The 26643-nt window shown below is 37.3% G+C and overlaps 1 protein-coding gene across 2 annotated transcripts in view; it reads right to left on the reverse strand.

Annotated features, from left to right (window-relative positions):
* Positions 1–26643, reverse strand: part of FLRT2 (fibronectin leucine rich transmembrane protein 2) — a 62412-nt gene that overhangs the window by 32343 nt on the left and 3426 nt on the right. Inside the window, exon 1 of one of the 2 annotated variants that reach the window (XM_071745832.1) lies at positions 25604–25746. The exons of the other annotated variant lie outside the window; for it this stretch is intronic. The gene's annotated coding sequence lies outside the window, so the exon portion shown is untranslated. Of the gene's footprint in view, positions 1–25603; positions 25747–26643 lie in introns of those variants that run through there. 2 annotated transcript variants of the gene reach the window in all.

The raw sequence follows: 26643 nt of genomic DNA on the forward strand, positions 1-26643 counted from the left end.
ATATTCTGGCAACAAGGTGCCACAGCCTCATTCACAAAGCCAGGCCCAGGTCTCACAGTTACCAATGACAAACTAGTTTTAACTAACTAATATGGCTGAAGAAAATATTTTAATAATAAGTCTGAAGCTAGATGCCTTGGCAAATCTCAAGAGTTCTCTTTGACATAACTATTAAAGAATGAAACATATTTTTAAATTATAAAAGTCAACATAGTTCTCATTTTTACAGATTTTTTTAGGGATAAATAGAAAATATTCAGGATTCAGCGCTAGAACAGTAATATTTGTCCCAAAGCAGTAGGGGTCAAATGCAATTAGCCTCTGCTTCCACATCAAAGACAGATCTATAATAGTTTCTGCATGACCTGCTCCTAATTTCAACCAATAAAACTTTAGATTGGAAATACTGTCCTGAAAAAAATACAGATTGTAAACATGGTCTTAGGTTAATATGAGAAATTATTTGGTTAAAGAACCTGAAAACAGAATACAAGATCCCTCAAAATTTGGCATATTATTTCAAATCAAACTCAATTGTACCCAACAGTTATTGCCAGTTGATGGCAGTTCTGTAAGAAGTAAGTAGTTTGCAGCACATTTATCACTGGGCAGGTGTGCACAGCAAAAATCACAGTTCCCATTTGCTATAACTGGCCCCTTGTGAGGCCAAAAAAGAAAATAAGCATGGAGGTGAAATTATCCACTTATTCACTGAAAGGTCCCTCTGGGCTAAGTTGACGGATAGAGTGAGACAATATGTATGTGTGAAGGAAGGATAAAAGCATGGCTTGTGCTTCCACAGTGCTTATGCTGTATTTCTTCTATGAGTAATCAGAGATTTTGCTGATAAAAGCTTCCAGTCTGATAAACCAGCACTACAATAGTCATTGAAAATGGTTAAAGTAAATCTTTTATATTCACTAAAGTTAGGTAAATACAGAGCAACATATAGGCATCTTAGTGTATTTTCTATTCTGTATCAAAATGAGAAGCCATTTAAATATCTTTATTCTTATACTTCTTAATATGGTATCAAAGAAAAATTGATGACAATCATATCACCCTTCATTAAAAAATGAAGGATTTCTCTATGCTGCACACAGATTTATGTATGATCTCCATTAACAATAATGGGAGCCTTCAGCTAAATTCCCACACCCTGCAGCAGATATTTATCCATTATAATTTAGGGAAGAACTGAAAAGTTAGTACAGTTAGTCCTAATAAACATGAAAACAAAAAATCAACAAAAATCAAATAGTAACTGGAACTGCAATAGGGGACAGCAAAAACACTGCAGAAGTTTGTGGTTTGCAAAGGAATAGGGATTTTGGATTCCGATATGGTCCTGACAGTGTAAAAATAGAGTTGGTGTGAAAAGTAGAGACAGAAGGCCAAGCAGCTTAGGAAGCCCAGTAGCCTATCATCACCTCCAGAAATAGTGGCATATGCCTCCTGATTGTGCAGAATGGAAGATACGGTATTATTTTCCAGGGATAAACCAAAGTGATACTTTCCATCTGTACACTCTGATAGTGAGTAATTGGCTCCTTGGAAAGAAAGTTATCTGTCCTTGTTTTAGCACAGGGAACATTGAAGAATATCTACATTAATAACTATGGGCTTTTCCAAGCAAAGGGAAGCCAAAATAGTATTTTAAACCAGATGAGCCCTTGTTATAGCTGGCTGTATATTAAATACAATTTTGCAGTATAAAAGTTTCATGCTGCATGTGCACTGAAAGAAGTGAGACACATTTAGAGGTGACCATGTCAGTCTTGGGAATCTAGGGTACTGTATCCTAGAACAACTTTTGTTCTTTTATCCATATCTTGTAAATTAAATTCCGTATCCAATTACATGCTCTACATAAGAGTAGAATTTTGTCTAAACAAAATGCAAGATTTAATGGAATTACAGAAAGAATACTTCGGGGGTAAACTGTATATAAAAAAAAATTCTGCCACTGGACTGGGTGATAGGACCAGAAAACCTAATAAGGTTTCTTACTATGTTATCAATCACCTTTGAACTCAACTATGGACTAACAAATGTCAGAATGTGTAATTTCCATGCTAAGGGGGTCTGCAAAAATATAGATATCAAGTAAAATAGCCATCTGAAAGGCAGAAAAGATGGTGAATATAAAGCAGTCTGAACCAGTAAGGCTAAGGATCTCCCATATACAGTGTGAGAAAATACTTATACCTGGAAGAAGTGTGCTGCAGAGCAGGGTACTTAGGCAGGGCAAGGATGAAATGAATGAAAGTTTTCATTAACCATGTAGTCTACAAAAATGTAGCTTCCTAAGGAGCTGAACAGCAAGAATCAAATTCACATATTAATTTAATAGAGACTGTTCTCTGAGCTGTGATTAGTGTTGGGACTCTAGGTTAAGAAACTCAGATTTGATCAACACTTGTGTGATAGATTACCTGTGTTGCCTGTTTCCAGCAAATGCACAAGACCCTTTCATGGTTATTCAAGTCACTAACCACAGCTTATTTTTCATTTGTCTTTCAGCTACAGTGAAGTTCAGAAATATATCTATAACTTGTAAATTGACACTGCAGGCAGTTTGGTTTTGCAAACCATGAAGCCCTGGCTTACTCTGCATCCATTCTAGCTGTCTTCTTATTTTGCATTCAGTCATGCCTATAGTCAAATGTATTTCTTCATATATCAAGAATCAGCAGAGTAAAATGGCTACCAAAAAAAAACAAAACAACTTTTAAAGATTGTTTCACAGTAAGAGATGTGACCTAAAAGTTTCATAGAAGTAACAAGAGAAGAACTGTGATTTAGGATCAAAACAGGGAAAGGAGTTAGTCACCAAAATAAAACTCCATTGGAACAGCTAAGGAATGCTCCTCTCTCCTTCCCACTAAACTCTGCAATTATTTAAATAGTAACAAGTGACAAAGTTGGACCTTATAAAGAATTTCTGAAGGATGACATTTTAAATATATAGGAACTAATTTCTTTCATTTATAAATGAAAAGTAAAGAACTATCATTATTAATACTATAATTTTGAAAAAGTCATAAGACTATTTAAGAAAATCAGAAGTCTCTGTTCTGAAATTCGTCTGCAAGAAATTTATGTATGTATATGTGTGTATTTTCCATTTTGACATTTTTTCCTTTCCTTCTAAATCTGATACACGCTTACCTAGAGAAATGGTATTGAAGGGGATAAAGTCATAATATGGATGCTATACCACACTGATGCTGGCAATTTAGGATGGGATGGTGGGTTCCAGTGCCAGGAGCTATGGCACAGGAGAGAATGCTATTTCAACACCATGATTCTCTATGTCATCTTCTGTTCTTGAACCTTTGCTAATGTACTGGGATGACATGACCAGATAGAAAAGGAATGTTTTTCAGCTGTTATGTGATGGCTATTAATATAGTTAGTGCTATACAATAAATACACTGCTACTGCTTGCCATCATTCTAAATTGGCAAAGACAGAAGAACCTTTTGGGACACCATTGTTTCTAAAGGGTCACATCCTTCTTTCCTTACTCAGATGAAATTCTTAATAACTCAGGTCAGGATAAGTTTTCTTTTAAGAACGTTAAGCCCATGAGACCATCTGGGTACAAATACCATGCTGTGTCAGGCCACATTCACTGTGACTGACAGAGCATAATGCAACACACAAGTTTGAATTTTTCTGCATTGCTGCTCTCAAACTTCTTTGATATTTTTCTAACATGCCTGGCAATACCACAGTCAGATCCAGCACATGCTCAGCAGAAGAAAGACAGAGATGAATTTCTGAACTTTATGATTTACCATTATGTCTAGTAGCCCTCACAACTCACAGCAGATGAACTAAATTTTAGTACTCATTAGTTAAACAGTATTTCTTCACATAATTTCTTTTCTTTCTGGCCCGGCTTTCCCAAATTAGTCATCAATACAAAGATTTCCTTACTAGTTTTTCAAAACCAAGTGAAAGGCAAAGAGAATCCCTCTGTCTAATATAGATATTTTTTTGTGTATGGTGCTTGACCACTTGCACATGGTTTTCTTTTGGCTAACAAGTTCTTGCAACTTCATGGCCAAGAACTATAAAACTCTTCAGGGCTTCGTGGACAGGGTTACATACTTGTTCATACCTTACACATGTCCTTCTAGGCATCATGTCAACAAAGCCTGTTCTTGAAAAGATAATTCTACCTACCCCATTCATCACAGGAGAAATCTGAGTCACTAAGATGAGAATATGCATATTGATTATCCCAGTCATCTGAGCTCATTACATCACCTGAGTCAACATGGCACCTAAAGGCATCAGGTTGCTCACCGCATCAGCTCAGTGAGCTGGGAGAGCAAGAAAAATATGTGGTATCAGCACAACTTACAGAAAAAAATTCTACAGAGAAATATTTACATCTAAAATGATTTATTTGAATTTCCTATATGTGTGTAAAAAAAAAATTTCTTTAATGTTAAATCAAAGTAGCTGTTTGTGCCTTTTATACCAAAATTAAAATGTAACGTGTGTATACATTACTGCTCATATTTGAAGTAATGCTACAGTAGCTGTAAAACTGGTTGTTGTTCATACCTACTCACATATAATTCCTGTTCAGAAAGTTTAACACCTACCTTTCATGTACTTTGCTGTCTTCACTCACCCTGATCTGGTTTTTCTGCAAAAAATACCTAAAGCCAAACTTGAAAATTCACAAAAAATTGCAGAAGTGCAGCATTATTTCCTTCATACGTAAGACAGAGAGAGAAGGGGGAGAGAGGGGGAGTAGAAAAAAGAAATCCAAAACTGTCTCCCTGACTGCATCGCTGCTGGAAATGAAAATCGAAGAGACTTTAGACAGTGTTGAACAAGATCTCAGCAGAGGAAGCAACTAATCACAGAAATAGGTGATCCACTGGTCTGAGCACGGAACTGCAATTTGTCTGAGCACATGCTGTAGAACTAGAGGAGGCATCTTGGGTCAGTGAATCCAATTCCCTGCTATCATAAGTAATCATGTCATATAATCCCATTCATCTCATTTGAGCTCCATCTTAAAACCCTTTTTATGAATTTGCAGAATGAATGCATTCATAACTAGTTTATATTCATTTGTTCTTGTGTAACCTTGTCCTTTAGCAAAAATAGCTCATCCACCTCCCCCCCCTCTTCATTTATGGAAAGCAATCATACTTTTTCTCAGCTACTATTTTGCTAGGTTAAGTCCAGCTCTTTCATATAACAGGTTCTTCATTCCTAATTATCAAAGACACCGGTCTGTGTATCTGCTCCGGTTCAAACATCTTTTTTTTCTTAATACTCTCTAAAATAAAGTTTTAATCATTCCTGCTATTAACCATCAAGTTCTCTATACCTACTGGGAATACTTCACTTAATGCATTCTAGGATGGCCTTCCCTATCTCCTTCTCTCCTTCCCTTCCTTTTCTGTCATTTCTCTCCCTGCCATGGCCAGGTCAAGCAAGTGTTTTGTGACTGATTCATACATCCATGTCTCCCTTTCCATGTAGTTTTTCATAGCCTGCAAGTTAAACTTTTCGTTAATTAGCAACATAAATGTATCAAAACACAATATCTTTATTTATTTTGCTTTATTTCATCATAAATCTGTTATTTCTGTGTCTTAGAACTGTCAATGACTTTTCATATATCATATTTTCATATCCAGTACCCTAATGACAATTTATCTCAAGTTCATGTCATTGGTTCATTTTGTTCCTAATAAAATGAATTCCCAAATGAGAATGCTAATAATTGTGCATCTCCAAAAATAATGATAGATGAATTCTGGTAATAGTATCTCATATCTCTAAGACAATTCACTTCTTTTTTTTTTTTAGCTCTCATCCCTTTAGTTGTTTTAGACTTAGAAAACTAATTGTTTCTAAGTCTCATAAGTCTCTAAATCTCTTCTTCAGGCTAAACAGTTTTACCATGTCAAATAGTCTCTTGAAGTCTAGATAGAAAACGTTCACTGTAATTTTCTTCTAGAAAACCAGTTATCTTGTTAAATACAGCTATCAAGCTAATCTAGCATGACTCTTCCTTATATCTTTGGCTAATGAAAATTGCATTCCATCACATTTTTCAAAGACGTTTATGCTCATATATTTGTCGTAAAATGTGTTTTAAATCCTTGATTAAGACAAAGACAAAGAACCATGAGCCACCATAACAAAAATGATCACTTTCTGCTTTTCTTCTTCCTTTTCATTTGTTCCTTGTGTGCTTTTCCTCCAATTCTGAAAGATGCTTCAGGAGTTACTGTTCCAAATCTTTCAGATTTCCAGGGTGAAATTTATACGACCTTAACTCTTTCTGTGTTCTCAGTTGAAGGAACATCAGTTTTTAAATATATTTCTCTATTAGGCTTCCTGCCTTTCTATATTTCAGTGTCATCTTCACTGAAAATTGAGTAACAGAGTTCTAACCTTTATACTGCAACTAATTTAACTTATTTGGAGGAAGTCACAAAAAAACTCTTTTCATCTGTTGCCTCAAAATAGGGATAACAACATGTATGTCATTCAAACCAGGGTTAGGAGGTTCAATTTCCTTATATTTATGTGTTGCTTTGGAAATGTAACAGCAAATGACACTGTGACCTCATAACCTAAGAGTCCAAATGCTAATTCCCTTGGGTCTCCTAATTTCTCATATATTTTGATATTTTCTAGAAATGCAACTAGACTAAATCTTTTTAATGGTATATCTTTTTGTTGTTGTGCTATGCTAACAAGTTATTATACCATTAATGCTGTTATAGACTAATCCTACAGTGGCAAAAATTGGCAGTTTTGCTACAATAGCTTCATAATTCATGAAAGCAAATGAGAAACAGAGAATGTTACATAAGCCTAACATTCTAATAAGAAAGGTAGGCAGCATAGATAATATTTATGTGCAATTGCCTATATACATGCATGAAAAATCTTAATAAACTACAGCTCAGTAATGCAGACTAATAGCTCAGATAAATACACTTTAATTTTTGCTAAACCTGGTAATGACATGCTGAAAAGGCTATGCAATATTATACAGAATGAGAAGATTCATCCCAAAAATATCTGAAAAAGAAGAAAGTGTAATGTTTTAAACAGTATGGTAAGAGGCAAGATCCTGACTTAAAAAAAAAATTCCTATTAAAAATATACATTATACTTCACAGAAAGGAGAAGGACAAGCCAGACCAGTCAAAAGAACTGGCAATTACCAGATGCTTCAGAAAGTCCTAAAGACCAGAACACTAAAGGGATCCAAAATTGTAATTGTTCATATATTTTTAAACAAGTTTCTAAACTTCTGCCTAGCTCCTGAATGATTAACAGCTGTTCTATTGACTCCCTTACAAGGGCACATATCCTCATAACCATAAAATATTTTTATTTTGTAACTAGAAATGACCCATTATGAATATAAATAGCTGACAGTTGTCCTGATGATAAAGTTTTGATTTTATAGATACCCTGCACACCCAGGAAAGTTCAGCAGGATAGCTCTGAATTAACATAATCATTTTAGTAAGTATTCATCTATTTTTATACAGACCCTTGATCTGATATAATAAAAAAGACCCTTTGTGATATTCTGCCTATCTACCAAATAGCTCTTGTATCACAATATCAGCTCTTTTTTAGCAACACACTTCTGAGCCAGAATATTTCTGCTTTGTGAAGCATCTCTTCAAAATAGTAAGAATTTTTGGCTTGAAAAATTAATGTTTTCTTTTAAAAAGAAAAAAAAAGATATAAGAAAAAGCAAAAAAAAACCCAAACCAACCCAAAAGTAAAAAAAAATAAAACCAAAGAAACAAAAAAAACAAACCAAAGCCAAACATAGGAAATTCTTTCACTATTGACTTTAATTTTGAAGAAACCGAAATGTCTGGATTTTTCAGGGACATTTCATATAAAGACCACATTTCACTGCATCACTTTAAGTGTTTAACAGACAACAGATGATTCACCAACATAGGTTTGAAGAAACTTTCTGGGACAGGTCAGTGTTTTTAACCAGAGAGGACCAATACTTAACCAGATTAACTCAGTGAGTCAGCAGCAGAGTCAGAAGAAATAAGATCAAAAGTAAAATTTTGACTTTTTGAGGCCAACATAAACTTCCCAATATTTTCTGCAGAGCCAGAATTTAACCTAATTTTCTGTAGTATGCTTCACCCTTCTTTAATTGCTGAAGCACAATTGCACTAAGTGGCTCTTCAGTTACTAAACTTTAGAAGTCCATTTTGTTGGTAGTGCTGGTGATAGTTTTTTCCCACTGATGCATCTGATTTCACGATTTCATCGTGCATTAAGTAAGCTGAAGCAAGTAGTATGATTTAAAATTTACTGCCACTATAATCCCTTTAAATAGTTCCATCACAGTGTTAACTTATTTAACGGAAAGAAAATGACAGTATAATACCAAAGTGAATCAAGGAAACAAACAAAGAAACAAACAAATAAATAAAATTTCTGTAGGAAGATCTCATTTCAGGCTATTTGCACTAAACTACAAGACAATAATGTACACTATTTGTGTACTTAATCTAGAAATGCTTTAGCAACTTTTTTTTTTTTTAGTTTTAGTGGACTTATGCTAACAGCAATGATAATATTTTCTGTCCTAAACCTTTGGAAACTGTGAAAGTAAATGAAATAAAACAACTGTATTTTTGTTCAGTCTGAAGAAACTTAGTCCAGCAGAACCAAGTCTTCATTCATAGCCACAAAGATGTTGAGGTACTTGCTTGAAGTAACTTTTTTTTTTCTTCATTTTTTCTTGTTGAGTACTATCACGCTTGATAAAGTTATCACAAAAAAATGCAAGCACTGAATATCTTACAATATTTTTGAAATAAATATAAGAATCAGTATAAGCTTAGCTCAGATATATGCAATACGTTCTTGATAATCCTCGTAGTTTTCTAATCACAGCAACTCTGCAACACTTTGCTCAAAATGCTTGAGAAATATTTTAAATGGAAGGAGTGATTGTTTGAGTAACACATTTTTGACCAATACAAATGGGTATATTTTCCAGTGCAGTTTTACCAGTGACATTTTATCTGGACAGCTACAGTTCTCACATTACTGAGATACTGTTATTGCAATTATAAATCTCAAAGAACCTCTGAGTCTGAAGGTATTGCACACCTGCAGATGGCTGCAGAAAAGTCATTATTTTTATGGTTATAACATTAAAAACTCTGGAACTCTATACACATGGCTTTCTTCTGCTGTATATTTACCTTCAAAAAGCCAAAAATTAATGCTACAGGAAGAATACTTGCAGGAAATATAACAGTATATGAATGACACTGAAGTGCAAGCTAAGCTTAGGGCAATATAAATACTGATGTTATTAATGCCACCTAAAGTATCCATGTATAAAATATAACTCCCCACCTTATGTGCAACATAGCACATAAGGATATACATTACAATTTAGCAAATTAGACCTATGCATCTAAGAGCTGGAACATATTATATAACAGATCTCATAAGTAAATACATGGACAAAACCTCTCACTGTTCAGTAGAATCCTGCTGTTATTTCAGTTCCACATGTTCCCATTATCTTCTTAATTACCTACACCTCCAAGTGAAGACAATGGTGCTGCAGTCAGTGAATTCTATGCCAAAGATATGAATCCTAAAACAAGAGTCAAACCTGGTCATTCCTCTCTGCTATTCCAAATGACCAAATGCAGTTAATTAATTTATCTTTAGTGATGAGAACGTTTCCTTATGCCAGCTGTACCAGCCCTGTCACTGCAGGCATATTTTCAACACTAATGCATCAGTGCTTTTCAAAGCTAATGCTATTTGTGCCTAGAAATGAGGTTTTCATAATTTCTCAGAGGCTGTGTAATAAGTTTTGCTCTCAGAAAAATATCCTGATGTTCTGCTTAGTTGAAACAATGACTAGAAGAGTGAAGATAGCCTTCTACCTGCTGACACAATATAAAGATTTTCAGTTTCTCAAAGAATACTCAGCATCTCTCAGTAGTTTTTACCTGATTATCTGGAGACAAACACTTTCAAGAAAGGTAATTTATTAGTGCCTGTGAAAAAGTCAGGCTTGACTGTTATAGTTTATATGGCAAAATATACGTATAAATTTTCACACTTGGTTTTACAGAATTTCTTTGGTTTTGGTGACAGATTATAACAATCAATACTGAGCCTGAATTATACACAGAACTCATATGTACTACCTTAGAATGCAGATGTCTGTATAATACTTTTGTCTAGCTTTGGGGTATATGCTTGTCTTAGTACCCATGTTCCATCAGTGCACTGAGCAGGAAGATTAGGAATAAATCCCTTTCCAAGAGCCTTGTAGGACTTCACACTCCTAGCAATCAAATCGTACGTTTTTATATGTGACCATTTCTTTTTGGGTGGATGCTCTTTTGCATGACACAGGAAATATAAAGAATAAAATAATAAAAGTTTTAGCAACTACTCAGTGAGGTGCTTGAATAAAGTCCTAATTAGCCACACCGAAAGAGTAGTCAGAAGCCCCCTGCTTTGATGTCAGTAGGCATTACTTTTATTGATTTTGTTTAAGCCCAAAGATCATTTAGGTCTTTGAATACAGGAACTTTAATCAGTTATATTAAACAGAGACTCACACGGTTACTCTTAGCTTTTTTCATGTTACTAGACATACAAATGCTTAAAGATGGTTTATAGTCAAACTAATCAATTACATATAACATTAATTACATATATAAAGGGCTTGTATTGAAATTCTAGACTTTATGGCAATAAAAAAATTTCTTGGGGAAGCAAATGAATAATGTCGCAGATGAGCTTAGTGTCGCAGAGAAAATTCATGACTGTGTTAAATTTAAGAGGAATTACTTCCTAATAAATATCTTATATTCCCTTCAGGTTTTTGCTACTCTGGACAGCTAATCTAGAGACCTGATCATCTAGTTGACCATTTATTCTCTGGTTCAAATCCTGAACTGACATAACTCATCTAACAGTGAGATAATTAAAGCCAAGAAAATTATGTCGGTACAGACTGACTGAGCAGCAGCTCTGCACGTCCAAATTATGGAGTATACGTTCTAGCATGATCAGATGTGCTAAATATCAAATCAGTAAGCAGCTGACTGTGATTTCATAAAATCACAGAATTTTCAGGGTTGGAAGGGACCTCTAACATCATCCAGTTCCAACCCCCGTGCTACTAGATGAGGTTGCTCAGAGCCCCTCCCAGGCTGGCCTCAGAAACTTCCAGGGATGGGGCTTCCACCATCCCTCTGGGCAACCTGTTCCAGTATCTCACCACCCTCATGGTGAAGAACTTCCTAACATCTAATCTGTATCTACCCTCCTTTATGTAGTTTGAATCCATTCCCCTAGTCCTATCACTACCTGACATCCTAAAAAGTCCCTCACCAGCTTTCTTGTAGCCCCCCTTCAGATACTGGAAGGCTCCAATAAGGTCTCCTTGGAGCCTTCTCCTCTCCAGACTGAACAGCCCCAACTCTCTCAGTCTGTCTTCACAAGAGAGGTGCTCCAGCCCCCAGATCATCCTCATGGCCCTTCTCTGGACATGCTTCAGCACATCCCTGTCTTCCAGTGCACTAGAATCACATTTGGTACAATATTATTTTCTCCCCATGAAACACTTGAGAAGGGAAATTGCAGCTATATACGAAAATTTGCTTAAGTCAGCCTCACTCTGTGAAACCAATTCCAACAAATATTTTGGAAAGTAATTTGGGAATTTTTAGTACAGAAAAAAGTCACACAACTTAATCAAATATACAGAAAAGTTTCATTGAAAATTTTAATTCCTCACATGCCTCTAGAAGGATAGCTTTTGACAGTCTGTATTTTGACACTATTTCATTTAATGATCCATATCAAAATCTATCAAGGGAGGGAGACTGGTCTTTACCTTGCATGCCAGTCAATCTGCTACTCATTCTTACAAATTTTATCACTTATTGCTATTATTTTGTGGACTTTGCAGAGGATAGTGCAACAATTAAACAAAAAGTTTGACATAAAATAACTCCAGATTTCAGAAGAATAAACCTGGATTTATACTGGAGAAAATCTGTGGTGAAAGTGTTAGCAGTCCCACACTAGTTCTTGCTATTTTCAGGTCTTCCTTGTTGGTAGTTAAGTGTCATGAGAAGATTTAAATAGTGCAAAATTGTCAGAAAGATCTGCCTGTGTTTCAGGACAGTAATACAAGATATGGAGATATTCAGTTCACATGATTTTATTTGCAGCACTGCAATGCATATAAGAAACAAGGATCCCCATGTGACTGTCAGCAATGATAGAGCACATGTACTTATTTATAATAAGGAGAAAATTCCTACTGAAAATTGCTTCAGAAGCCAGCAATACACTGTGCTGATGAATACAAGTTGTATAATTACCTGGAAAAAGGGAACTAGAGTGGAGATTTGCTTCTTGTGAGATTGGCTCTAATCTTATTTCCACACAGTCTAAGATGACAGATTTATACCTTTGTCTATTACCAAACCTGTGGACACCTTCCTGAAGTAGCTCTCTCAGATAAGAGATGTTAAAATAGATAGAATCATAGGACCATGAAAGTGCAACCCTTTAATCTTGGTGGGAAGACCCAGGTTTCAATATATCTAGAGTTTAAAGCATTGGAGGTTAAGACATTGCTTAGAAAGAGAATGAGAGGGTGAAAGAGAGATGCTGTATATTACCTTTCTAAAGGAACAATCCATTGTGAGTCACTTTTGCAACACTGCTATTTGCAGCTGGAATAAACAGCACAATTAATCTCATTTTTCTAATTACTTATGCAGATTGTTCATATGTATAAAGTCAGTACCATTATAAAAATGATCCATGCACTCATAAATATCGTGGGTACAAACCACTGCCCCAAATTCCATGTTCAGAAGGAAATTTAAAGCTTTGCAGTGCTAACGGAGCATGTCTCACGCTGTGTATTGATAATTCTCTGCATGAAATAAAGTAATTTGATATAATCAAACACTGCAGAATTATTTTGTAAGGGCACCTTTCTATGAAGCTTTACAGATTGGTGAGAGGCTACTACAGGAATGAGCAAAATGTAAGTTCAAAGAGAACAGAACAGAACGGAATGTGGCTCATTATTATTCAGATTGGTTTCTATCTGGCTGCAAATCACTGTACTGGTTTCTATAATGGAAAAAACAACTAACAAAACGGCGTTTATTGTTAGACATTAACTGCCTCTGGGGTAGTACTGACATTTGGACTGGAAAAAGGTTGCTGTATCATGTATTTAAAAACATCACCAGTGACCAGGTAGCAAGCAGAGTATTGCACACTTTACTGCCCATTTCTCTTTGGAGACAACAGTATAAAGTTTCACTGTAGATTCTGGAGCTAAATATTGACCCTCAAAGGAGAGTAGTCTGTTTTAAAGCAATTTCTCATGCCATTCTTACCTTTCTTAAGCAATCTTTTTTGACCATCATCAGAATATGTGCAACTATTCATACCCTATTGAAATTTAAAAATGGCAAATTGATAAAGGACACCTGTCATAATTTGCTCCACTCCTACAGAAGAGAGTTCCCACACCAAGAGAAATTACCTAATTCACTAAAACCAATGTTTGAAATTTAATGCAAGTGCTAAAGGTCTATAGTTGCATTGATAAAACCATTATTTCAGTAGTCCTCTAGCAAAACGAGATGAAATTTAGGCTGGTGATTTTTTTTAGAGCCATACCACACTCCCACAATGGTCACATGCATGTGAAAATTAAGCTTTATTACATACAGACCTGTTGGAATGTGTGAAAAATATAATGGAAAACACTGGATACAGGGATAGCAACTGCTATGAGCTGGATGTGAGAAATATAACTGAAATAGAAATAGATGCCTCTATAAATTACAGAAATTACATAACCATGTCCAGTCATGAATCTGACACTCCAAACCATGCAACAAGTAACTACAGCAGTGCTGTAAACCTGACCTTTTATATTTGTATGCCCAAGCATTTGCTTAAATCATCAGTTAAATAAAGAAAAAAGTTTATTTTTTATGAAAGACTTGAAGAGTAGTATCCTTTATTAAGAGGCAGCTAGAACACAAACCTCAGTGTGTCAGCTCCCAAACTACAATCCTTTCCCCTTATTCCTAAAGAAGGAAGGCTGACCTACAGTCATGGCTCTAACAAGGAGCTCAGTAGAGAAGTTTTCTGTATGTTGTGGATATGTTCCAGCTGCTGTCAACTGGTCCAACCCTGACGTACATGAGCTCCATACATCCAGTATCAAGCAGCTTTCTGAATCTGCTTGTGCGTCAGCACCCTTTGATCAAACGCTATCATTAACTCTTCCATCTTTCATCCCCATTGTCTCTTTTTATGTCAGGAAAAATTGTGTAAAATTTGTTTCTGACTACATGCTTTCTACAAGAATTTTATGGCGTGACTTAGGCTCATTTCTGCTTCATAAGAACAGAGGAAGAAGAGGATGTGGAGGTGAAAAAGCAGGTCATCCACCTTAACCAATAAATGTTTCCACTTCTAAAAGGGACTGGAAAAATGAGGCTCAGGTAATAGTGGTGGGTTTATCTGAGTCCACTTTTCATTTCACATGTCTAGATTTCAAATAGAAACAGAAAGATTTTGTATTCGGCAGGAGTGTCATTCTGTCCCCTTTTAAACTTTTTTGTTATTTGTTATTTGTCTTAGACTGTTAGATAAGATGGGTCAGAAGCTATAATACTGTTCCTGTTCTTAGAAAAAAAAACATTCGCTAGAAAGAAATAATTCAGGAATTTTCACTTGTACTTCATTTATTGGGAATGTCTAATAAAAATCCTTGCAGATCTGACAAAATATGAGTTCTCTCTAATTCCCTAAACACAATACTTTAAAAAAACATATTTGCCTGAATTTTAGTGTTCATAAAAAGGGAAGACAGATAACACCGAGTGAAGCACTGCACATAAGCTCCCCAGAGAAGTTCTGCCACTGGAGTTCAGTCCCACACCTGTCCTGGAAGTATTCACAGAGCTAATCTATTCACAGTTATTCCCGTGTGGGCAACTATCCATGAGAGGCTTGACTGAGAACAGCCAAATTCATCTGACTTGTGTTTTATTACTCACAGGAAGCTTTATCTAAAAGAATGAAGGGCTAACATGTTAACTCATACAGTGCCATCTTTCCACTTAGTTTTTTCTTCTTTTTTACATTTACAGTAACTAGATTCTCGCCAGATTCTTTACTGGACCTTCTGCAAAATTACAGGTAAGCCTGTAAGTACAGTTACATATTGCTCCAAATACTATTCCTACCAAGACACTTGTAGAGAATGCTGAAAGCATAAAAAAAATTGTAGACTCTCTCTAACAAAGCAAAGGCATATACCTTTAGTATAACCTTCCCCATAAATTATCTCCATCCTTCATATTAAGCACCCAGACTTGGTGGTGCTGCTGACCTTGGGCATTTGCTAGGTAAGGGGCAAGAGAAATGCCAACCCTCCCATATAAGCACACATATGCAGGGACTTTCCATGGCCGCTGCTGCTGCTAGGTCAGTCCTCAGTGTGCCAGTTCTCGGCCCCTCACTGTTTTAAGAATCCACCCTTGAATTCATCCTTGCCTTCAGGCCTCAGATGAATAACAGCTTAGGTGGTTAAAACTGGGATCATTAAGAAACTCCAATTTCCTGTTGCACTGAAATGTGATTGTTTATCTTTGCACATCATTCAGTCTGGACAATTTTGATTACTCACTTCCATCCTGTTTTTCCCCAGTTTTTTGCTAGTCACTTTCCCTTTCCTGCTTTTATCTTCCCTCTGCACAATACTTCAATTCTTTACCTGCAAAAACAATATGGGGAACATTCAAATGAAACTATAAGCTTCCATCAGCATTATTGCTTATTTTAGTTTCGACAGTACCTTTAGGATACTTTTGTCCTCAATGCACCTGACACGACAGACATTAGAGCACGAACTCCAGCTTATGTGACAGATGCCTCTTAGCTGAGGGGCTAACTAGAATTTCTGATTCAGCCTGGGCTGCTGCATGTATTTAAAAAATACAGAGAGTGAGAGAAAGAAACAGCAGAGAACATAAATACATGTCAATAAAAGTACTCCAAATGGTGAAGGGAGTGTAGCTGTAAGGCTACAGGCCTGTGCAGTTTTTCTGCTTCTAATAAGCAGATATTATTTTAGCATAGCACTGAAGGAGTTAAAAAAAAGCGTTTCTGCCAAAACCAGTTATCATTCAACACAATACAATATAAAGGCTATACTTAAACACCCCTTCCCAAGATTGCCAAATATTTCTTCACAAGACCTAAGAAGCTTGTGAACTGATACTGATGTTATCTGAAATTTTAAGATGTTTATTCTCCCAGTGTTTGAAGAGGATCATCTTTCCGCAGCCAGTTGGCTAGGCTGCAGGATGTCTTCTCTCGGTCAGCACATGCATAACCAGGCAATCGTTCAGCAGCTTGTAAAATATGATTGCATGTGAGATATTGATGGCCTAAGGGAAGTTCTGAATATCAGAGGTTCATAATTAGAATACCTATGCATTTGATCCGATAGGGTTTCCATCAATGTCACAGAGATGAGTGGTTATGAATTTCAGAGTCATCTCTGCTCATACAGACTGATTTATGCACTTTCAACTTTAGACAAATGAAGGGCGAAGAATTAAAGCCAAACCCTACTACCTAAAAGCTCCTTATCCTCAGAAGGGTTCTGAAATTTATAATCGCCCCTCCCAGTGCTCAGTATAGAGCTCAGCAGTTGATAACTCATGACCTATTTATGCTCATGTCACCCATCTGCTTTCAGTCATTCTGTCCTCTTATCTGTAAATCCACAGCCACACCATGTAGGATGTGTGGATCTGCTGATAAGAAATTTCTGCAGGAAAGAGAATTTGGTTAGATCAACAGTTCTGTTGCCAGAGCTGCTGGCAGAAACTCTAATGTTTCATTTATTCCAGATTTATAAAGATCCAGTGTGCTGATCTGAGGATGGGGCTGAGTGTTTGACTTTTGTGATAACAGACTACCTAGCTGAAACCTGTATTTGGTACTAAATATTAAGTTAACTAGATACTGATAAGATTATCCAGTCTGGGACAGAAAACAATCCTCTTGTGAGCAGAGAGATTTCCACAGTTCCTGGGCTGTTGGTTTGGGCTTCATTTGGTTTTGCTTTGGGGTTTTATTTGTTGGTGGTTTGGTTTAGGTTTTGTTTGTGTTTTGGTGTTGCATTTTTTTGTTTTGTTTTGTTTGTCCCTTTTATTTAAATTTAAATCACTGCATTTTACTGGAACTATACATAATGAGAAACAAAGGCACTAGTATTAAGACAGGGAACCAGTACTCTGTAGTCAACACTCAAAAAAAAAAAAAAAATACAGTTGGATGATTTTTTAAAAAAAATTATTAAACCAAATACTAATTGTGAAAACAGTTCTCTGTTAACCGTGAGAGGAAAGCAGCATGGGAAAAAGGTAAACAATCTATAAAGACATATAATTTTAATTTCAAAATTCTACAGTATCACTGATTGCCCTGCTATTTAGTTACATAATAATAAACAAAAAAGGAATATGCTAACTAAACTTCAAAAGGGAATAGATTTTGCTAAGTGATCTATTGCCAGAAATTCTCAGAAAGTTTTTTAGTTTTGGATTTTTTTTTTACATTTTGTTTGTCTGTATGTGTCCCTTCATGCGTGCATGTGCATTTATCAATCTGAATACACAGTACCGCATGAATAAAAAAGAGATGGATAAAGCAATTAAGAGTAACCTTACTGTCAATGGCTCTGCCACAGAGACTTAAACATCTCTGGGCATTGATAAAGGAATTGGCTCTGTCTGTGGCATTCAAAGTGCATATTAAAAAACCAAAACCAAAACCAAACCAAACCAAACCAAAAAACAATGCGTCCATTGTGCTTCTTCCTTGCCCAAGTATTTTGAAAATTATTATGGCAGACACTTTTCTCTCAGAGTAAAGAATGTTATCCTGTTGCAAAGCTGCTAAAGAAGGTTCTGAAATTAATTTTGTCAGAGAAAGTAATTTCTCAAATAAAAAAAAAAGACTTCTATTGGCAAAATGCATTTTACAATTTACTGCTGAACTACTGCAAGAAGTAGCTCTTCACTGAGCAGCATGGCACAGGGCCAGAACAAGCTATTTCAAAAATAACTGTTGGGTATATACCAATTTGATACACGGGATTTTGCAATACAGTTGGGAATGACTCTGTATATATGTATATATATGTTCATGTTCTGTTAAATTTTAGCAGCCTCTAACTGTATACAGTTTTCCTCATTAGAGTATGAGGAAATTTGTTGTTAGATTTCTACATTTGTCTTGAAGAAGGAGAAATTTATCAGGCTGGATAACAACATATTTTACTTCTGATTGGAAATTAAATTTCTATGGGCAGTTTAAAGGATAAAATGTCTCAGACGAAAACTTTGAAGAAAACATTTAAATAAAATAAAATAAATAAAAAAAATAAAGAAGTAAAAATTTATGAGTGTACTAAATGTGAGCTGAGGATTAGCCTTATATGTCTGTTCCTCCTCCAGATTCTCGTGTTCAAGGAATAATGTGGGGGCTTATGATAATGGATAAGTACAATATACATGACGTAATATACATTTAGAGCATTAACTTATTAAATTGCAGTCCTCCAGCCACCTGATCCAGGTTCATACCGAATAGGTATCACACTGATTTAATTTTTTAAAGATAACTATGTAAAGTATAAAATACACAGCAAGTTTTCAACTGATATGGTTCAAGAAATACTGTTTAATCTGGGAACATTTGTGACTAACTCCAAAGCTAAGTGGTTAAAGATAAGAATAAGGTTAAACCTAGATCAGTCAGTGAGGTGGCCTGTGAAACCAGATGAACAAGATTGCTAAATAGGGTACATTTAGTTGGATGCAAATCTCAGTGACACAGGAAGCACCACCTAGGAAAAACTTCCTAGACCACAAATGAAATTATAAGGTAATGCCAAGACACTACTAACAAATATTCCCTCATTTAGTGACACCTCACATGGTTTCAGCTAGCATTTCAAGCATGCAACAGCATCACTAAAACCCCACCTCATTTACGAAAATCATAATTCATTAAATGATATGCACACCCAACACCTAGGCTACAGTTTTTGTAGGAGTACACCTATGCAGGCTGTGTCTGTGACAAACACATCCACTGCCACAAGCCTAACACAGATGAAATTCTAGTGATTTAAGTGACGTGTACCTACATAGCTTGTTTCCCCATACACACATGAAGGAGCTGCTAATGAAAGCATATATACATTAGTATAACTACAGATACACTGATGGGATGGTATCATCTTCAATTACAGCTAAATGACATCATTTAGGATTATTCAAATTATTACTCACATGAGTAATCTCTAATCATGAGAAGAGTGTCTGTGAAATTAACTTGCCAGTAAAAGAGAGTAGGATTGAGTCTGGAATTAAATAAATTAATATAAAAAGCAGTTTTCAGCTCTGAAGTTCTATTCCATAAGCTTCTATTCTATTCCATTCCATACTCATTCCGTAAATTTCCTATACACTTTTTCCATCAACTTTGGGAGCACTAGCATTTGGAAGCACTTCAGTTTTTTTCCAAGTTTAGAAGTAGCTAACAGACTGAGGGAAAAATACAATTTTTTCTTCTTGTGATTTGCAATTCATTAAAAAAAAAAAAAAAAGTGAATGAAAATCAATGCTTTGAAAGTTCTGATGGAGACCTCCATCATCTCAAAGTTATCTATATATATAACACATACACAAATTATATAGATCTGCATGTGTATATATATTTTTAAATGCATTTATTCTTTAAAACAGTGTATTAAATGTCTTGTTCTGTCAGTAAGATATTGGTGTAAAATAATATTTATTTTTTGTTGCATTCATTTACAATGACATTGTGAATGTCATATGCATTTTAAAACAGTTCTAATATTGCAGTCCTTTTTCTTTGCAGGAAAAGCATGCAGGAAATATCAAGAGAAAGAAGTATTTGTAACTCTGAACCTATAAGCCTCTGGTTGGTGATCTATGACTGTGGTTTGACCATGGTTTGGTCCTCTGCAACCTGAAGACTGAGGACTGTGTATAAGCATCACTGAACATTCCCATCAGTGCCCGGGCACACTGCAGGAGCACTGTATCCTTTCCCCACCTGGGCAACCCTTTCCCACATGACATCTCTTGGCTGACTCTTAAAGAACAGCTCAACAAGGCAAGAGTTACCTGTGCAGCTCTGCGATGCTGAACTGAAGTACTGCCCAGAAAAGCTCATCTCTGTAGTTTAATTTTCCCTGTTACTGTTGATGAAAGAGTGGCAAAAGCTGCCAGCAGGAACTGGGACTGACACCACTGCACTGTGATTTCAGTTCTCAGAAGGTGCTGATGAATCTTTTCATTCAGAGCTCTGACCTTTCCTGCTCTTAATGGGTCATGTAGTACTTCCGTACAGTTTGAAGCATTTACTATAAGGAAGTCTCCAGCACCAGCCTAGCCAGACCTTGCTGAACACAGAAGTGCATGCCAGGGAACAGCTAATGAATCAGAAAGATGGAATTCAAAAACCTTTTGCCTGTAATTCTCCCTCAAGGTCCCTGACATTAAACAAATCTTGTCCATTTTGTCAAAATAAAAACTGTGGAATAATTTCAGACTAATTCAATCACAGCTAGCATTATTTTCAGGATCTGATATCTATATGATCTTGCATTTTTAAGCTAATTAGATGATCCACCACAACTGACCACAATGAAGAAGTCTGACCAATGACCAGAACTTCTGGCCCTTCACCTAACATTTTCACTGTCATACATTCACAAATAAATTATGAGAAAATGAAATAAAATGTTCTCTACTGTATTCTGTGGCTCGAGATACATCCTCACCTGAGCCAGAATCTGTAAAACCAGACTGCAGACCATTACAGTAATCGACACATTATTGTCCAAACTATCTTTTAAAATTATTCTTTTTCTTAAAAACGTTTTGACTCATCTTTAATCCAGATGTGTTAAGAAAATTATGACAATTTCCCTTGTAAAACAGTAGCTGGTGATGAAGTGTTATGAAAGTGGCCTATTGACTTGAAGGCCAAGCCACAATATTATCTGTGACCTTTAATACTCTGATTGGTAAATTCTACAAAATGGCCCTGGCCAGGGCCTGTCAGAACTAAGACACCTCTCATCTGAGGCCAAAGTAAAAATATCATCACTTTGCAGGACCAAGTCTAGCAATGATCTGATCCTGTACATCAAAAGCCAATTGAGTTTTGCCTGCAAAAGGATCAGAATCCGTGACGGTGTAGCTTTGAATGATCAACACCTCTCTGTGCCTCAAACTTTTATGAATACATCCTTGCATTACACTAGGCTAAAAAAGGTTTCTTTTACAAAAAAAAAAAAAAAAAAAAAAAAAAAAAAAAGAAAAGCAGTTTGAGCTTGAAAAAAATATACAGGAGACTGTTTCTAGGTAAAGTAGATAGATAGATAGATAGATAGATAGATAGCACACAATTTCTTTTTAGATGGGATAGTTTACAGACCTCCTTATGAATCATGAAGTTTTTGAAAACACTGAACAGAGCATGATGGATTTGTTTTAAAATTTTTCTTGTATTGAGCCATATCAGAAGACAGAATTGAAGAGGGGAAAAGAAAACTGTCAGCTGGGTAAATCACCAATTAAAAAAAAAAAAAAAAAAAAAAAAGTATAAGAAAGTCTAAATACCTTTCAGCAGTGGCTGAAAATATCAGATTAAACAGCCCAATTTCTGGGACATATTTTTTGATGTGAGTAGAATCTAATTTGTTAAACACAGAATAGTTTTTATTTATTTCAAGCACTTCTTTGTTGAGTATTACCTACAGATTAAGGTTTGGGTTTGTTTTAAATAAATGAACAAAGCATGCCTGTGAAGAAACATATTTTAATGATGATTTTTTGTGGTTGTTTTTCTTTAAAATAAGTCAATTACTTGAAAGGTGTAGGTTACATGTAGCTGCAGGGGAACAAAAATTCCTATCTTCAGTGTATGTCAAATCAGCCTTCTTTACAAGAACAGCTATATATTACTTTTCCTATATTTTTCTTTTTTTTCAAAGAAAAGTAAAATACAAATAATTTTTTTTTTTCGAAATAAAAGAAAATGCATTTTTATACCCCTGGGGCAAGTTCCAACTCTTTTGGTTTCTTGAAGTAATAAATAAAAAATATTGGCAGAAAGACTCCTAAAAAGACTGCCCAAGGGAGAGGGAAGGAAACACCTAAAAACATCGTATTACCAAGCACTGAGGTAATCAACTACAATCTGGGAAATGTCAAACAATGGTATTCACCTACCCAAAGATATTGCTAATCAAGTCCTCAACTGCCATTTACAATCACTAAGTAAAACATGGAATATAGCTGTGGATATAAACAAGAGACAAATTAGTATCGGGAAGCTGGGTTTAATAATCCCTAAAAGAGACCATCTGTTTATAAAGACCCCCTTTTCCTTGATCTCTGACATGTATTCCTACTATAGACACAGCTGGATTTTTTTTTTTTTTACATTCTTTAAACACCCTGCTACTATAAAGTCTACTTATAGTATATCTGGTCTAAGTGCTTGTCTCAAGTTTCAGTTATTATGTAAGCACTCAGGGGCAATAAAATTTCACATAGAGTCAGTCTGCTCTAGAGTAAGTATTAAAACATCAGACAAACATAAATGCAGTTCCTTTATTTCTGATGTTCAATACCACTGGATACTTTTCATGGTTTTCTGATTTCTGCAGACGTTTATTATTTTATCACTTGAATAGCTGGAACAGAGTTCTTTTCAAGTACTTCATACATATTTGAAACTGGACTTTGGTTTTGTTTTCGTGTTTAATGCACTAGGAAATCACACTGTCTATAATGGGTGATTATAACCTGACACTGATAACCTGACAGGCTAGGTGATTTGCAGGTATAAAATACCAAAAAAATTTCAAGCCTGTGTTTCTAATCCACTGTGATGAAGAAAAAGGGAAAAACACACTACTGACGATACACATCTCACAGATAGAGGTCACTAATGGACTGGATTTGAATCTAGCTGGAAAAAGCCTGAAAGTTACATGAAAGTAATCTAGTGAAAAATGAACTCATTTTGAGATTAAAGAAGTAGCAGAGATGATTAAGAAATAAAGCTCTCACCTTCCTGGAAACAATATTATCTTAAGTGTGCCTTCTTTCTAGTCCTTTAAATAGAAAGTGCAGTACAGGAAAAGCCTGATAGTGGTGCCTGTTTGAACTCCTTTTTGTTTTCTTGACTTGGTAAAACTATGTCTCTCCTTCTTTTCTGCGGGAAGGGTAGGGAAGTCAGCCCTAATAACATCCTATGTTTCAGATACTGCTATTTTAAGCAGCTAAAGGCAAGCACATTCTTGATTCTCAAAGGAAACCATAGCCTATGCAATGCAGGTTCCAACTGGGAGGGTGTAGGGTTGCGCAAAGGAGATATGTCTATATCCTAAATCAAACAATCCAGCACGCCAGGATATAAATGTGACTTGTAACAGTGGCTCAAATTAGATCCAGACTCTCAAAGCCAAATGCAGATAACATCACCTTATACAAAATACAGGGCATATGTATGCGAGGAGAGACTCTTAAGAACACTGGTCCATTCCAGCACCACTTCTTCTTGCTACAGCCTTGGACTTTGGAAAACACTGATGACTGTTCTAGTCACAGGTAGTTTTATAGATACTCTATTTACACAGTGCTCTGACTTGCTTTACCTACAGCACTCCTGGCCTACACTCTCCTACTTTTAACTATCTCGCTGCCAGATTAGGATAGAGAACAGATTAAATAGCCAACCCCCTACAATTAGTAATGATTTCTGAAATCTCTCCTATCACATATTTTACAAATCAACACTAACATTTTAACATCATTTCTATGGCTTAGAAACGGTGACTTTTAAATAGCATGTTTATCTTTTTGAATGCAAAAATACTATGTTTAAGTGCATATATGCACTGCATACACTGACTTCTTAAAAGAAGTAAGGTGGATAGGAGTTACAGGTACAGTACTTTTATTTAAGAGTTTTGGAAAAAAGGCCAGATGGATTTTTCTCCTTCCAAAACACACATATATTTGAAACCAACTCATTAATTTCCTCAGAAACTACAAGGACATAGTCCATGGAAGTTTGGGGGACGAAGTGTCTGGTTGGTTGGGGCTTCTAAAAACAAGTAGTGATCAACTTTTAAACTGGTTTAATTTTGCTGCAAGCACTGTGAAGTTAGATGCAGTAAACAAACCTTACTTTAACACACACCCTGGCTTTGTGTGTGTGTGTGTGTGTGTGTGTGTGTGTGCACGTCTCTGGGTGCGAGACCTTACTTGCTTTAGTATCTTTCCCTGCTCTTCATGCAAGGAACCTCTCCCTTTTTATTTAGCTGAGCTCTGCATTACAAAAAGCAGCATCTGAAGAAATCTAATCAGTACCTTTCACACAGAGTACAGGAATTTACACGGATTTGTGCCTTGGATTTATTAGCTTATTGTAAGCCTTAAAACAGATTTCCTCCATTAAAATTAATTAAAAGCTCCTGTTGACTGATTCCCACCCCAAAAAAACGGTGGAGAGTCTTACTCTTCTACTTTGCTGCTGATTTATCTTCTACAGGGTTTTATCTCATGCCCTAGAGAGGTCTCTTCAGCTGTTTCACTTCTTTTCTGCTATCTGTTCATTTTTGTTCACACCCTCCATGCAGTATTTGATATTCCGCCAGTGATCACCGTCTAACTCAGCAGGTCTAAGGGACCCCTTTTTACTCAGATATCCTGATCCAATTCTCTTAACCTCGCTCCCACCCACTCACCACCAGCCCCCTCTCCGGAGGCTGCTAATGGGAATCTGGATGGATGCTTCTGCCAGGCGCAGTTCCCTGCTCTCCTCGTCCTTTAGAGCTCTTAATACTTGCCAGCGCCGAGCTAAGACGACTGCGTCTTCCGAGCAAACCTCACCTTTAAAGTTCCCGTTTCCCAAATAATGCTTATGTTGGTACGAACACAGGGAGCTCTGCCGGCTCTCCGGCAGCGAGGGCAGCGCTCGGCTCTCTCCAACCCGCCCGGCGCCGTGCAGGGGCCCCGGGGAAGGGGGTCATGGGGAACGGGGTCAGTTTCATCACCCGCCCGCTGGGCACTGAAATGAGACCGGGTATCCAGGACCCCGCCGCAGCTGCGAGCTCCGAGTCCCACTCCTAACCCACACGCCGGAGTAAAATAACCCGGCGACCCTCCTAACACTTGCCGGCCATTCATTCATAAATCCGTGCCTGTGTGTGCCCGGTGCCGCACTCTGGCAGCCACGGGGCCCCAGTGAGACGGAGGCGGTATTTCTGTCACAACCTGATCCCGGCTCCTCAACTTTGCCTTCTCGAAGAAGGATAAGCACCGGGGTTTAAACCGCCCGGGGCTAGAATTACCAGGAAGGAAAAGAGAGAGAAATTAAAGACCAACTGTACCTGGCGGCGTCTGGAAATCCCTCGCAGGCACCGATCATAATTCCCCCACCGCAGCTCTGGCCCCCCACACCAAAACTCTTCCGCCGCCGCTCCTCAGTGGTGGCCGCCGCCCGCCGCGCCGCCCAGCACGGCCGCCCAGCGCCGCTCCCGGCCGGCCCCGCGGGCCCGCTCCTCGCCGGCAGCCGCCGCCGCTCCGCAGCGACCCCCGCGCCTTCCTCCGCCCTACTAGGCAGCGGCATCGTCCTCCCCCCTTCTCCGCCACCTCCTCCTCCGGCGCGCAGCCCGCGGCTCTGGCATCCCCAAGGCACTTTCTCTCCTCGATTCGCTTGTTCTTCCCCCGCCGCTCCTCCTCCGGTATAAAAAATAAACGAGAAAGGACCGCGGGTACGCGTGGTCTTGGGGTTTTTTGGTTTTGTTTTGTTTTTTTCCCCCCTCTCTTTCTGTCCTCTGGAAATGATGAAAGGATCACATGAGGAGCAGGCACGGGGAGCCAGGACCCTTGGAAGTCAGAGAAGGCATCGGTCACATATGTAAGTATATGTGTGAGTGCGTGTGTCTGGCTCTCTCCAAGTCCTGCGCCTGCCCTCAGCCGGGACTGCAGGTTGATCTTAGCAGCAATGATGCCTCAGATCTGACTATTCCCTGCTAATGTAAGTCGTGCCTTTTTTTCCTCCCTGCCTGACACCCCAGGGAGATGTTTACAGTAATGAATTCAGTTGATAGCCATCTCTCTCTCTCTCGCTCTCCTGGAGTCCCTCCCACATTTCTAGTTTAAAGAATGCTTGGAAGGCAGGGCTGCAACCTAAAGCTTTCCAAGAGGGAAAGTCAGGCTAGGTTTTCTCTTTTTCTTTCTTTCTTTCCTTCTTTTCCAACACCCCCACCCCACCCCCTCCTGCTTTTAACCCATTGCTTGCTGAGAGCATTTTAGTGAGAGCTGTCCTTTTGGACTCGCCCTCCCCCTGCCACGCAGTTGAGGGAAACCAAACGGGCGGCGCTGCCCGGGGGGATGGGGGTGGGTGGGCTGCGCATCCCCCAGTCTC

This window comes from Heliangelus exortis, chromosome 5 (assembly GCF_036169615.1).
Source record: "Heliangelus exortis chromosome 5, bHelExo1.hap1, whole genome shotgun sequence".
NCBI classification, from domain to species: Eukaryota; Metazoa; Chordata; class Aves; order Apodiformes; family Trochilidae; genus Heliangelus; species Heliangelus exortis.